At 39.5% G+C, this 16242-nt stretch overlaps 1 long non-coding RNA gene across 1 annotated transcript in view; it reads right to left on the bottom strand.

Annotated features, from left to right (window-relative positions):
* The window catches only part of LOC309340044, a 45449-nt gene extending 29767 nt beyond the window's left edge, over nucleotides 1–15682 (bottom strand). Inside the window, exons 1-2 of the long non-coding RNA XR_014155758.1 lie at nucleotides 15573–15682; nucleotides 2114–2217 (exon numbers count right to left, since the gene is read on the bottom strand). This is a non-coding gene — a long non-coding RNA (uncharacterized lncRNA). The remainder of the gene's footprint in view (nucleotides 1–2113; nucleotides 2218–15572) is intronic.
* Between the last annotated feature and the right edge of the window lie 560 nt (nucleotides 15683–16242).

The raw sequence follows: 16242 nt of genomic DNA, 5'->3' as shown, positions 1-16242 counted from the left end.
GTAGTATTACAGGCAGCAGAAAGTAAAAAAAAAAAAAGCCATTATATTTGGTAAAATGAAATGGGTGAACATCAGTACAGGGAGCCTCTTGGTTTATGAAATGAAACAAAAGTCATAGATATAAACATCAAGTGCTCTAGTTGTTTGGCAATGAAGGTAAGAGATGAGGGATCTCAGACAAGAAGGCTAGGAAGGAATGTGTGTGTTCATAGAATGAGGGAAGTAAAGCATGTCAGAAAACAGAAAGCAAAAAGAGACTGATGACAATAACATTTCCCAGCATGCAGTGTCTTGGGGCCATTTCTTTTTTCACGTCAAGAGTTATTCCATATATTTCAGTCAAACTCTGTTATAGGAACACATTTTAAACATGGAGACTACATGGTCACATTACTGGGAAGAGAACAGTGGTTTCAGTCCCCGCCCCCCATTTCTGTTCCTAGCCTAATTTTGACTCATAGGGCTGCAGGCTCTTGGCCTCACAACATACATAAAATATGTTGCTGTATTTATTTCATACACAGTACCATTAGTTGTAAAGATAAAAAACCCACTCCTCAAAGTGGTATAAATCATATCACAGGTATCATAGTAAGTTCCAGAACCTCTCTGGTCGGCTCCATTGGCATTATAAGACACCAAGGGAGGCATTCATGGTAAGCTCCAGCACCTTTTTTTCTAGAAAAATAGTACTGTTTAAATGGCTCAGGACTGCCATACCTCAAATGACTGACCTGGACCCTGCAATTACCAACTGTGTGCCCCCTCCTCGAGGGTAGCAACATGAGAGCAGGCCTTTTTTGCTGTGGCTCCCCATTTTTTGCAAGCTCTCCCCAGGGAGGCTCACCTGGTGGCTTCATTACAGTGGTACCTCAGGTTAAGAACTTACTGTAATTCATTCTGGAGGTCCATTCTTAACCTGAAACTGTTCTTAACCTGAGGTACCACTTTAGCTCATGGGGCCTCCCGCTGCTGCCACGCGATTTCTGTTCTCATCCTGAAGCAAAGTTCTTAACCCAAGGTACTATTTCTGGGTTAGCAGAGTCTGTAACCTGAAGCGTCTTTAACCCAAGGTACTACTGTACATATCTTTCATTGCCAAGCAAAATCATTCCTTGTTTCCCAGGACTTTGGCAAATTAAACACTCTGGCCTTTTAAACTGTGAGGGAGTATTGTTTTTGTTCCTTACTATATTATGTATTTTTTGTTTCTCTATGGAAATCTGCCCTATGATCTGTGGAGTAATGGCAGTATAGACATTTAATAGATATTAAATGTCCCTGGTTCCATCCTTAGCATCTCCAGGTAGGACTTGGAGAGATACCTGCCTGAAATTCTGGTGAATCATTGCAGGACTTATGGACAACAGTGAGCCAGAAGAACAAAGGCAGCTTCCTATATTTCTAGGTGGAAATTCAGACCCGTTATACTACCTCACTCTTTTGAAAATGTTTTGTGGTGACAAAAGTTGTTGGTTCTAGATATTCAGTTCAGGGGCAGGTGAATAGCAATCTGCTCTCCTCCTCTTCTTCCACCAAATGGTTTTCAACACCATAACATTAAGTCCTCAAAGCTCTTGTGTTCATTGTATAGGGACTAACATTGAACATTTCATTGGCATTTGGAAGATGACTTCTGGGCAGAAGTAATAGAATCAAAGAATCAAAGAATTGCAGAGTTAGAAGGGGCATCTAGTCCAACTCCCTAATATCTTAAAGACTATCAAATTTCGTATGGCATAATCTCTTGTGGATCCAAATAAATACCTGGTTCATTACATATATATATATTCAGTTCAGCATTTTTACTCTTCACAGCATCTCAACTGGCTTCCAAATGCCAGAGAAATTTCTAGGAAACACTAGTATGAGCAGCAGAATTCTTTACGTACTAGGTAAAGATATGAATATTTTCCAAAAATTTGCTTAATCAAAGAAAGCAAATTAACAGTATGTTAAATTAAGCTTGCTTTTGTGTCTGTATGTCTGTGGTAACTGACAAGTCACCAGATGCTGAAGATCAATAAGTGTTTTGCATATTTTAATTATTCTTCTGGGTTTAGATCTTAATTACTCTTATGAACTTCAGGTAGTTTTGGCAGACAGAGTTTACCTTGAAGCTGTGAGCTTCACTGTTGTTTCATCAATTAATACAAGATGCCCGCATGCTGATGTAGTAGTTGAGTCTGTCACTGCTTTTCATCCTGGCAACTCCCACTGAATAATAAAATTTCAAAATAGACAGGTTTTACTGTGTGTCTTCCTAACTATATAGCTGGGTGCATTTCACATGTCATCATAGCAGGAGCTCAGGATTTATATTTAATTCTATACTATTTATTTCAACTGAAGACAACCGAAGCCACGTAGCTGTGTGAAAAGCTCATGTTTTGCATGCCAAAAATCTCAGCGGTAGAGCAGAGGCTTTGCATGCAGGTGCAGGATCAGATACTACAGTGAATTGCAATTTTTTTTTTTTTTTTTTTTTGGTATAGTTAAGCCATCAAATGCCCCGGTGAACATTAATGTTTGTAAATTCCTTCTAAATGTTAATAATGAATAGAGTGGTTCACCACCAGAGGCCTCATTGTAGCCATTAACCTTGTTTATTATGACAGTACAGGTTAACACCAACATTAAACAACCTGTATTATTGACACCTGATTAGTAGCTTTGTAGTAAGCCAATGGTTGCCATTTTGTTATTTTGACGCAATCTTGTCTGAAATATATTTCTCTATTGGTGTCTATGTCATAAATGAACAATAAAGCAACCAGTGCTATTTCATTGCCAAGAGTAATATTTACTATTTATATACATGAGGCCCAGAATCAGTCAGCAACTCTAAATCTGGTAAAAGTCCCTGTCTTTTCCAATCAATCAGAATGATTGGAAGAACAGGACATATAACAGATAGCAATTTGGGAGGTGGTTAGCTGTCACAATGTGTAGGAGCAGATTACCGGAGATCATATAATATTTGCATGGCGGGGTAGAGTAGACACAGAATGGTTTCTTGAAGTAGCTTCTTGAACTCTTTTCTCCCACTAGATTATTATATCTAGGAAAGTAGAAGTTTGGAAATATGACAAAATTATGTTGCAGTTAGATGCACATTTGTTTCCGATTCATGGGTATAGTGTTAACGGCAAAATCTAGGACTTCCCTTTCCTTACCCCCTCAAAAGAAATCAAATGTTAATGACTGTACATTGAACCACTGCTGCATCTTCTCATGATGATTTCCATTCCCAGTGGTGTGATAAACTACAGAGTGACTGAATAAACACTTTGGTTTTAATTACATTTGTAGTCTGTGTCTATATACACAGTGGTATTCCCTGAGCAAAACTTGAGTATACATATTAAGGAAAATGTTTTTTTAAACTTATGACTTATGGGTCTTTAATTTCATCTCAGGGTTCTGCTGACTACATATCTAACCTGGCACATTCTTTGCAGATTTATACTATCTCTACAGCCAGAAGGCAGAAGAATTATAGCCCAATAATTTTCAGACAGCAGCTTACTCTATTTAAACTCCACAGGTTTCTTTAAATTAATAGCAATTAGCTCACTCATATTTGTGGAGGACACATGGTAGCAGCTTGTAATTACCTAGTACCTTACTAACATTGCAAGATGCTGTGCAGTGTACAGAAAGGGTTGCTAGTGGTAAATTATGCATCATTAGCATTCTTTAAGTTTGCATTATCTAAAGTGAAACTTTATGACTTGTTAATATCATGTCCTTTATCATCTGACCTCAGCCTGGCCCATCACTTCAACGATAAAATTAAAGAAGGGGGTTGCAGTGCATCAGATAGCGTGAAGCAGACCTTTATTACATCAGCAGCAGCAACAAAATCCCTGAAACCCAATAAAGCAACATGATTACACAACATGGGGTGTGCTCCCTTTGGTACTAAAATGCTCTCCTCTTTGCATAATGCAAATAAATTGATGGAATTTAGTATTTACGAGGGAGATAATCTGCCACAGTACATAAATCAAAATGAAGCTGCAGAGGGTGGGCTGCACAAATGGGCTGAGTCACAGTCACACTAACCAGGCTTTGAGACATATTTTACAGTAGCCTGCATATCTGTGCACCTCTCAGAATAAATCCTCTTAAATGATTGATGGGGATGGACATTCTCTCAAGATGTGAATGCTGGAAATGTGTAATAAATCAATCAATCTAGAGTCTGAACAGACACCCTGTGTCTGCTATCTGCATATCAGGCTTTTGTTGTTCTCCTTCACTGCTCTGGAAATTTGCCTGGATTTTTTTTTTTTTTTTAAGGGGGATTTTGGAATGGTTCTATTTTTTTCTACACTTGCTTGGAATGAAAATTGCCTCAGCTCAGGTCTAAACATTTGCTGATTTAAACGGGTAGAATTACAACATATAAGGGAGCCTGCAACTAAGTGTTGCATTGTATCCTCACCCTTCAAAAAGCAGGACTCCGGTCCACAATTCCAAACAGGCAAGCCATGGCCTCTTATGGGAACTTGATTCCATTCCTCATTTTCTATCCCACCAAAGAAGACATTGAGCCTTCTGTGGCTATTGAGTATGTTCAGTTTTTGTTGAGTTCTTTGGGATGATTTCCCCTTGCATTCCCTCCCCCAGGGTTTTGTTTTGTTTTGTTTGCCTTTCTGCCAACATCAGCATCCCTAAGAGCATCCCTTTTGTTTTGGCTACACATAGCACATAGCAACTAAATTTGCTATTAGGAGAGAAAAGAAACTTTCTGTTTCAACAAATGGAGTTATAATGTGTATTATGATTTTTAAAACACACACACAAGTGAGATCACTTTTAAACTGGATTGTTCTATGATTGTAGATTAATGTCTTTTATTAGGACTATAAGTCGATTTAGTTATCTCAGCAATACCTTAATCAATGGGGTGCTAAAGTAGCAGTTGTAGTTCAATGTAAGTGATGTACTGGGGTGGAGTGGACCAACTTTGAATATATGCTTCTCAATGCCAGCCACTCTTAAGACACTACAGATTATCTGAATCCAGTTCAGTCCATCTTTTGGGTCCAGGTTCAGTTCTGAAAGTACTAATTCCCCACAAGAAAAAGACATTGTTGGGAAGTAGTTCAATGAACCTGTGAGGCAGCATTTGACCTGTTTGGGATGAGGCTGCAGTTGTACTTCCACTTCGGGATCAAATTCAGACAGCAGAGGTGCCATTAGAACGGCTCCTTACTCTGAAGGCATATGTGATGCAGTAGCTTTCACCGATTAGGCTAATGCCGTTAATAAATAGCTTAAATAAATGAATGTCTGGGGTGTTGCAACCCTAGACTGATGCTCAAGAGACAGAGGAAGATGACCTAGTTGAATCTGGGGCTGACTACCATTGGCAGAAGAGCTAAACTATGTTCCTGATATGGCACCTGTGGCTTCTGTGAAATAAAAGCCATGAGCCTTGCAGACACCTATCCCAAGCGCACTTTATCTGACTTGTCACCTGCCTCTGTTTTCACTGTGGCTGCCCAAGAGCACAAGAAGTGCACCAGGCAGGAGGCCACAGAAGAACATAGAAGAACACTGTATTAAGCATTTGGTCCCTTACCTTTCTCGCCCTGATCCGGCCACAGTGATCCATGTGACAGTCACCTCCAGGCTTGCTTATTGTAACTCGTCTACGTGGGGCTGCCCTTGAAGCTGCTCCAGAAACTCCAGCGGGTGCAGAATGCTGCGGCGAGACTCCTTATGGGGGCCTTGCTGCGTGACCACATTCATCCAGTGCTTTACCAGCAGCACTGGCTTCTGGTGGAGTACAGCATCAGGTTTAAGGTGCTGGTTTTGACCTTTAAAGCCCTATGCGGCCTAGGACCCTTGTACCTACGGGACTGCCTCTCCTGGTATGTCCCACGGAGGACCTTAAGGTCCACAAATAACAACACTTTGTAGGTCCCGAGCCTCAAGGAGGTTAGATTGGTCTCAGCTAGGGCCAGAGCCTTTTCAGCACTGGCCCCGACTTGGTGGAACGCTCTGTCACAAGAGACTAGGGCTCTGCGGGATTTGACATCTTTCTGCAGGGCCTGCAAGATGGAGCTGTTCCACCTGGCCTTCGGCTTAGAATCACTCTGACCCCTTATATGGGATTTGGTATATAAATCTTCCCATGGATAGCTGGCTCGGGTGAATATCTGATGTTTCCTCCCTTTATGGTCTTGATATATGGACTACTACTAAAATGAGGCTGCATTTTAAGCTCTATTTTAAGCTGTATTTTAAGCCGTATTTTAATTAACTGTTTTTTGTTTTGTTTTGTCCCCCCCCCCCATTACGCTTTATTGTAATTTATATTTGGTGTTAGCCGCCCTGAGCCTGGCCCTGGCCCTGGCTGGGGAGGGTGGGGTATAAATAAAAATGTATTTATTTATTTTATTTTATTTTATTTCTCCTCCTCCTAATCCCCCTCCTCCTCCTCCTTCTTCAGGCCAGGAATTGGTGGGGTGGGGTGGCAACCCTATAATTCACACTCCTAAGGCAAGTTGGTAGGACTTAGAAGAGTGAAACTTTTTGGAGGGACTTGTGTGGCCTCACCCCACCTGTAGCCTTTGTTAGAGGAAGTTGTTTACTTGGATCTTTCCATGGTGCTGCAATCACCTGTCCAAAATTAATTTTTTGATATGTTTCCAGGCACAATTCAAAGTGCTTGCTTTGACCTTTAAAGCTCATTATGGCTGAAGAACTGCCTGTACCCATGAGAACCTGTCTACTCTAAGATCTTCATCAGAGGACCATCTCTGGGGGATTAGGCAGGTGTTGGTCAGGGCCTTCTGAGTAATGGTGTCTGGTTGTGGAATATACTTCCCAGGAACAGGTTGGTGCCTTCTCTGTTAACTTTTAAGTACCAGAAAAATCAACTTGACTCTATTCAGGCTTTAACAGATGGCATATTTATTTATGCCATAGCTGGCTTTTGTTTTTTTACTATTTTTTCTGTTCTTTGTGCTCCTATTATTCTGCTTTTACTGTTTTATTTCAATTTTATCATTTTTTATTTTAATTTGATGGTTTTAAATTGCCTTGAAAGGCAATTTATGTTTTTTTATGTTCAAAATGGAATATAGATTTTATAAATGCATAAATGTTTTCTCAATGATAGACATAAAGGGGGAATCTAATTGATCTATGAATTTAGATCTAGTTCTATTCAGATGGAGCATCTCCTAGCACCCAGTTATGAATGAACTAAAATAAACTTGTGATAGTATTCTACTTTTACCCAATTCCTTAAAAAAACAAAAAAACAAAAATATCCACAAGGCTTATAGTTTTCATTACAAGGCAGTCCTCTAGGTACCAACACAGAAGTACGATAAATCACATTGAGTTCAATGGTGCTTGCACAAAAGTAATCCCCAGGATTATAACTTCAATTGTCCTACAATCCCTGATTCTTAAATTATGAATATTGTGCTTGTTTTTTTTAAAACCACAAGGGAACACATCCTTGTGTTTTGCCCTATTGTTTTCCCAAGTAATTAATTATATTGTTGATGAGTATAACCTAATTTATTAACATTAGAGATTATTCTTGGTAGGGAAAAAGCAATGTACTTTCCATGTCAAAGTTTTGATTGCTTATAGCTGATGCCAGTGGAGATACTCCAAGACCTTTTCTTGTATTTCTCTCATACCAGGATTTGAGATGAAATAAGCTCCTGCCCAAGAAGGGCATACTGCCAATGGTAGTGTGCCTAATGAAATATGAATCAATTTTTGCTCTAATTTACACCAGATTTCAGACTTATACTGAGATAGCTACTGTCCTAACCAATATATTTGAGGAGCTTTATAATACCATAGAAGATTAGAAACTGCTAATCCTCCCTTTTCAATTGACTTCTGTGTGGTTGGCAGAAAATGTTAGATAATGTTATATGGGCAGGTAGCCTGAGGGTCAAGACATCAGCTATGCAGAAACCAGTTTATAATGGAAGATTAAGACTTCCTAATCTTTGGTGGTACAGTGGTACCTCGGGTTACAGATGCTTCAGGTTACAGACGCTTCAGGTTACAGACTCCACTAACCCATAAATAGTATCTCGGGTTAAGAACTTTGCTTCAGGATGAGAACAGAAATCGTGTGGCGGTGGTGCAGCGGCAGCAGGAGGCCTCATTAGCTAAAGTGGTACCTCAGGTTAAGAACAGTTTCAGGTTAAGTACGGACCTCCGGAATGAATTAAGTACTTAACCCGAGGTACCACTGTATTATGAAGCTGCTCAGTTGTACTGGTTAGGGCAGTGGCTACCTCAGGATAAATCTGCAATCTTGTATAGACTACAGAAAAACTGTCAATAGACCAAAATCCATAAAATATACTTTCCCTGGAATATGAAGAAAATTATCATTGGCTGTAATATAAGATTGATTCCACCAAGAGTAATATGTATAGTCACTTTTGGATCAGCTAACATACTCTGAGATGGGGAGAAATTTGATTCTGTTTGCATTTTAATGAGAAACTATCTAATTTACATTTCTCAAACCATAAACCAAAACACAACTATCCTTAAAAATCTACACTTATCCAAATTCGTGATGCAGTTCTTCAGCTAAACAATGTTTTAAAAAATGAATTAAAAGGAATTCCACATGGACGTATTAGTGTCAATGTGTCTATTAGGAGAAATTCACATTAAAATGCAGAATAATTTTCATAAGGAGGTTTTTCTAAAAGAAAATAATAATCACAAATTAATGCAGAAAAATGGATTTAAGATTGGAAAAATGGCAACCAGAGAACCAAAACTGCCAGATTTGTTCATTCCTACTTATCAACAAGTATGTTCTAGCTATTGTCTCAACCACTCACATTTTCTAGGGAACTCCTTGGTTGTAGAAGTGTTATCTCTTTATATTAAAGAGATCAAAACCCATGTTTCAATTTCCTGCAGTTAGCAGTTTCCTATTCCTTAATTCCAAAGGAATAGGGGTGAGGATTCCTATTTATTCAGTGTTCTGGGATGAACCTATTCATTTCAACCTCCTTGAACTCACACATAGATATGAACATATCTATATGTGGGTTAAGTTGCATAATCAACAAACTGATCTGTCCATGGATCTGTACTGTACTTACAAGGTAGTCCAAGGACTATCCTCCTCTTTAGCATGTTAACCTCCTTAGAAGAGCTAAATTCTCCTCTATGTTCAAAAGGTTAAAAAATAATAATGCTCCCATACACCTCATAATGTACAGTCCCTTCCTAGGTAATTTTATGGAGAAAATCAGGTTGCCCCCATCAATCTGTGAGGACAGCCATCTTTTTTGCACATACAATGTCTTTGTAAGACTTCTGGGGTGGGTGAGGGGAACACTGAGGCAGCCACCATCCCCTTTTCCTGTTTTCACTACCCCTTTGATTATTCCTCATAAACTGTCTTTGAGTGATTTAAACATTTCTCTGTCCCACCCCTGAACCCTATGTACTCAAAGTTTGCCTTAGAGTGTTTCCACACCACAAAACAAACAAACAAGGAGGGAAACAGAAACACCACTTCTGCAGTTTCTTCAGATGTAAAACCAGTGGACAGAATGTTCTTCAGTTTACAATTCACTTTTGTTCTCAGCTTAGAAGCAAGAAGATGGATGGAAAAAGAAAGGGTTGCAATTTTATGGAAGAGAACGGCATAACACACTTTAAGTTGACAATGCAAAAAGCTTAGGAAAAGGAGGTGACGGTCCCACTGATCTCCAGTAACTGGCAATCAACAGAAGATACTCTGATTTCGATCCCAATCAAGAGACATTTTGGAGGCTTTGCCTCACATTTTGTGAACCACCTTTTTTAGAAAATTTCTCCTTCCAACTGTATCATTATGACCTCTACAATCAACTGAGAGCATCTATACCATCCATGTGCCACATCTGAATGGCAAAAAAGCATTTTCAGTGTTTACTCTTCCAGCTCCCTTCCCCTGATTCACCTACCAGTCTAACCATCATCCTGAAGTGCTGTAAGATGTCTCAGGTGTTTGTTGGCTGGATTTCAGTTGGACAAAAAAAGATGAGCTTAATTTATTAGATTATTATGTTTTAATAGGTGCTTTGCAGGATGGTATGGGGAATGTGAATTCAAGTTCAGCTAGAAATGTACTTTGTAAAATACCTGCAATAAAGTTAATGACCATTATGAATTTACAGATGTTTTCTAGTATTGCATGAGCTCTTTCACACATTCCATGAATTGTGCTTTCCATTTTCACAGCTTTTTTCTATATAATTCAAAAAACCCACCCTTGCATATACTTCTTGGAAGAGGCACAAATGATCCTAATACTGGGTTAGGAGACATGGGTACAAGCTTCTTTTTCAAGCATTATGGCAGCAGCATGAAAACAGGAGCAACAACTCAAAATTATCACACTGCACTGCAGCTAACATGTAATGGCTAAGTTCCACTGAAACTAATAAAACAGGTTACTCATAACCAGTGCTTTTTTCTAAAAATAAATGTTTAGGGGTACTCTCATTTTGACTCAAGAAAACCACCATTTTATAGTTCAAATCGGGGGAAATAAATACAGTAAACGGACAAAAGTACAAAAATTCACAAAATGTTTAGCGGTATGCGTACCCCCGGAAAAAAGCACTGCTCATAACTCAATTAAGTCTCATTGCTTTCAGTGGAACTTTATCACAGCAAACTTCTGCATAGTTTGGGCCAATATATTTTACTGAATATTGTTCTTAACTGAGTTATCTCCAACTTTAGCAGCACACAAGATTTATGTTCACCCTTACACACACACACACACACACACACACACACACACACACTTTCTGCCACATTCCAGCAAATCCTCATTAATTTCTCTCATTCCATGGCATTTAGGTTTGGAAAGAAGTAACTTGTTACAAGGGGGTAGCTGTTGACTGAATATTAGGAGACCCGTTTGACATGGAACCAATTTCCTTGAAGGATGGTGGTCAGTTCCATGCTGGAGGTATTCAGGTAGAGGCTAGACAGCCATCTGTGCTCTAGTCTGAATTATTTGAATCAACAGGGGAATTGGGCTCAATGCCGACAAGGTTACTTCCAACCCCCATGGTTCTGTCTCTTTTATTATGTTAACTGCTAGGTACATCCGTTGTTTCATATTTACACAAAGGATGGTCCATACTTGCATATGCTTCAGGTAGAGATAGAAGCACTACCAATAAAGAAGATTAGGTATACACACATTTCTTGGCAGCAATTTATCCCCGTCTTTAATAATTATTTACTTATAAGTCCTTGAACATAAGGGTTGATATGCCTTCTAAAATTTGACAGCTACAAAGATTGTAATTAAATATCCCTGCTATTTACGTAAATTGCTAATTCATCTTTTAAGCTTGATAAGGACCTGTATGGGTCATAACTGACTCAAAAGGAATTGCTTGAACTAAGCTGCAAGCAAAAGTAAGTGGCAGGAATACTGATTTAGGTAATTCTGTAAAGAAGCCAGTATCTACCATAGGCACAACTAATGTATCAACTAGTGCTTGTGTGTATGAAATGGATTAGACATATTTTCACAGAAACAACTACCTAAGGAAGAAGCAGCAGCAAATTAGAGAATCGCTCATGCCTTAACTGAATTGCTATTATACACTGCTGACATGAATGGGGGCTGGGAACAGAAGCCCTGCACAAAATGGTTGCTGCCTGCATTAAAATGGTGGCCTTGGTGTCTGACTTACAGTTGGGAAAGCAGGCACGCACGAAAGCGTGACTCACCCCTCAGTGCCAAATATAGGTATATTTTATTATATTCAACGCAGAGATGCAGTATTTTATTTTAAGTTGAAAACTTTTTCCATGACTGGAAGATGATATACAATCAATAGCCTCTGCCCCAATTTTATTTGGGGGGGGGGGCAGGGAGAGAACTTATCTTTAATGTTAGTGATTTCACAGGCGCCAATCCAAACTTTTCTCCATTCGTGAAAAAGTACTTTGAAAAGCTTTAATCCCCTCCCCTTCCTTTTCTTTCAGAGCTTACTGCAGGAGAAAGAAATGGTACATTAGGATTGAATACTGTGAGGGGAATTTCAACCTGCATAGCTAAAAAAAAAAAAAGTTATACCAGTTGTCTTGACAGAAAGAAACAAAGGGAAAAAACCTCACCTAAAACTGAGAAAACTAATACTGCTATAGATCTATAAAACATTTATATGGGGGTGGGGAGGGGAGCTTGTATTGTTAAAGGACTTTGAATGCCTGGACAGCTACAGTTATGATGAATCCATCCTATTTTTGGAGGTAAGTGAAAATCCAGTGGAACGCTGACCTTTACAGATGTGGGACCTGCAGGAGGGAGAGACATGAAAGACTCCACAACCATTTTATTTTGCTGTAACATCACGGTGGCAAGCAAACCAAGACAAAAGCAAGAGTGATTAGGTAGACAGCAACCCCCAGATACTTTCATAGCACAGGAAATTGCCAAAGGAGTACAAAAGGCAAAACCTAATGCTTGGATGCATTCCCTAGAGTTTCCCAGCTGCCTCTGAACCAGGAACACGACACTACTGTGGCTTGTGTGTGTAAAATATTTTGTTGCAGAGCTTCTGTGACAGCGCAGTTCATCGGCTGAACAATTCCACCAATAAATAATGAAGAGCTTGCAAAGTTTTGTTCCCAATTTGCGACTTTAAAGCCTGTGCTGTAGTGGTTAGCTGAAGTCACTTTCGTAGAAAAAGCCAAGAATGCAGGAGGTGGGCAGACAAAGTGGTATGTAGACGTGCTCATTCATGTAGATGCAACTGACATTTAAGCCCATTTCTCCACCAACACCTCCTTGCATTTATAGACATCTCTGTTCCTTTCTTTTTCCACTGGTTTGCAATGCTCCATCCCCATTTTGTTTCCTCCAACAACTGGCTGGAAGGCAGGACCCCCCCCCCATTCCCCCCATTTTAGTGTTGGGTAGGTGCAGTTAGTGGTGGGTGATGTATATAACTAGGTCAATAGGTTTTGGTCACATAGAATGTGTGTGTGGTAAAGGGAAGAGATGGTGAGTCCCCGAGACACTGTCAGGTGGGACTTTCATGCAGTGCTTTGTGACTTATGAGATAGGGCATGGATCACTTTGGAGATTTAACCTGTGTCACTCACTTGGAGTTGTGCGGCCTTGAAGCAGCATTAATCAGGAAAACCTACTTCCATACCTGAATGGGTGTGGCAGGGAGAAAGGGGTGGATATAAAGCCTGATAGCATTTGCAATATTTCATACTTTGTGCATATTGTATATTTTTTAAAAAAATAAGCTACCATTCTTTTTTTATACCATGAGTATAAAAAATACCATTCTTTTTTATACCATGAGAATATACCATGAGATATATTCCTTCTTTATTTTGTTAGTGTTTCCTTTACCTACATATCTAATGGAGCTAGGGTTTCCTGAAGTCTCTAACACCCCATGGCCACTATGGCTCATCCCAACTCCTATTGCCATCTGTCATTTTCTCCTCAGAATAGCTTCTCAAACACTGACAATTTACATGCTTGCCAGTACTTTAAATAATAACTTGAATTAGTCCCCAATTAGCCCTGATTCACTTTTTCCCTGATTCATCTCTCTTATCAACAGAGAGTAATATACTGTCATTCTTTGACTCTCAATTTAATTAACAGCAGTTCATCATAAAGATTCCTAAGCAATTTGAGCCACTGTAATTTGATCCATACGTTCACAGCTCACTGCCCTTTTTGCCCTTTTTGCAACAATCAACTGGCCGAGTCTATGGCCTTAAAGTTCTGCTACATATTACACCATAGATGTTAAGCATTCTCCACATATTCTGTGCTCCTGAATGTGTTCTACAATACAACAAGGCATCCAGTTATAATGACTTTGGAATCAGTAGTAAAGAAAGAAAGGGAGTCTTTTTTCTGTTTCAGGCATCTGCCACTCATTCATCATTTATGTGACGTGCTCAAATCAAGTGTCAAACTTTTTTTTTTACTGGAAGGCCTTCCTACTGTATTTCCAGAGAAAAGGAGTAAATTGTGATACAGGATCGACTTACTTCATTGGGTCTGCAGAATATTCCCCTGTACTTGGTCCTAAATCTCTGCCCATGCTTTAGAAGGCTCAGAAGTATTTAGGGAGGAAATATTTGGTGGGAGATCTATCAAGCTTGGCAGATAATTTAGAGTGTAATTCTCATTTTCCAAGAACTGACATTTCCTCAAGGAAATCTGATCCCATGGTTGTAGTTATCTATGAAATTAAGAGATGATTCCAAAATGCATTCTATAAAACTCACCCCACATTTCACAAGATACATCCAAATGCAACCTAGATTCTGTGAAAGATGCATCAGGAACAATGTGGGCCAAGTTCAAATGAGAAGTTCAAATGAGGATTAAAATGTGTCTTAAGCATGTTATATGACTGCTTCACATGTGAGACAAAAAGCAAAGCTAAACTAAATCTCATATTGGAGCAGTCATACAAAGTTTTAATTCAAATTAAGATATGGCAGTATTGAGTGTATGGAAGCTGCCTTATACAGAATCAGATTATTTGTCCATTTATAATGGTATACAGTGATTGGCAGCAGCTCTTTGGCTTTTCTCAACCTGGTAACCTCAAGATGTTTTAGACTCCAACTTCCATCAGCCCTACCCAGCATGGCCAATAGTCAAAGATGATGGGAGTTGTAGTCCAGCAAAATATAGCACTTAAGAGGTTGTGGAAAGCTGCTCTAGGGTTTCAGACAAAAGACTTCCCTAGGCCTATCTGGAGATGCTGAGGAATCAACCTGGGACCTACTAACATGCAAGGCAGGTGCTTCACCAATGAACGATGACCCTTCCCTATTCTCAAATAAAGTATCCAGTATATATGAAATAAATATCCAGTAAATATGAAATAGATAAGTCCAAATAGGTTTCAAAAGATTGTGAAAATTAGTACCACCATGCCTATACAATCTGTATAAACAACCATCACCACCCATTATACATTTCTTCCATGGATTATAGTTGATAGTTCTTTTCATGCAAGACCAAGCACCCGTTTTTCAGTTTTTCAAGGGACACAACCAGCATTGTTGCAGTTCACCTGGATGATAATAGGTCAGGGCACAGTGGCAATGAGGTCGGGGCTGGACAGGGGCAGTAGCTATTGCTGCTATCCTGCCCTACCCCTGCACCATTTAATGTAAGCTGCAGTGATACCAGTGTTGGGAGAGTGATTCCTCAGCACCTCTCCATAACACCAGTCACTTCTGGACATGTGGTGCTGCAGTGGGTAGATTTATCAGTGAAATTCTGTTTTCTTGCCTTGTGGAAATGGAAGTGTTTCCCTCCTGAATATGACTACCACTGGATAAAACTCCATCTCTTTATCTGCATTCATAACATTTAACAGTGGCTGCTATTGTAGGATTCGAGTAACTTTAGATTAAAGCCAGGCAAGTAACAGCTTCCAAATTATTACTCAGCTTCCCCCTGAGATTTCCCTCATAGAAGTGGACCTCGTTCTCCTGAGATAACACAACTTTCAGATCACTTAAGAAATCTCTTCCCTTACCAGACAGAATGAAGGCATTCTTTAGTCTTCAGATATACTTAGGTGAGGGAGGGAAATCCTTACTTACAGAGTCTCAGCATTCAGCAAATCCATTCAACTGTCACTTCAACTGTCAAGCAACTTCAAAATTGCAAGGTCCTTCCCCCTGAATAGAACTTTATGCTAATTAGCCTGCAAGCTTCTTGCACAGACTTAACACATGCAAAACTTTCTTCAGAGTTGTCCCTTCTGCTGAATGGAATACAATACCATTCCTCACAGGTGAAAGAGTTGTGTATATGACAGAGGAATGCTCTCACCCCTCCAGGAAGCACACCTCTGTTTTCTACACAACAATTTCACCTGCATCTCACCTCAGCCAACTCCTCACAGGGTATGGATCCAATTATTTCCTCTTTCTTATTATAGGGCAGCATAGCAGCTTGTTTCCTAGGAAGCAGAACTCAGTAAAATAATGCAAAAGCAAACTGTCCTTAGAATATAGATAAAAGGTATTATTCTCAAAGGGAGTGTAGATAACAAGTGCTGTTCTCTGACTGTGGAACTACCTTGTGTTTGTAGGAAAAGAACAAACCTACCGGCATTGTAGTTGTGATCTGTCTGTCTGTGATGGGGGCAAGGATCCTGTAGCTCTCCACAGGTTGAATGATCCTGGGCCACTAGCCATACT

This window comes from Podarcis erhardii, assembly GCF_964252035.2.
Source record: "Podarcis erhardii genome assembly, chromosome: 4".
Taxonomy (NCBI): Eukaryota; Metazoa; Chordata; class Lepidosauria; order Squamata; family Lacertidae; genus Podarcis; species Podarcis erhardii.
The sequence above is the reverse complement of the archived record's forward strand: the minus strand, read 5'-3'. Positions and strand labels throughout refer to the sequence as shown.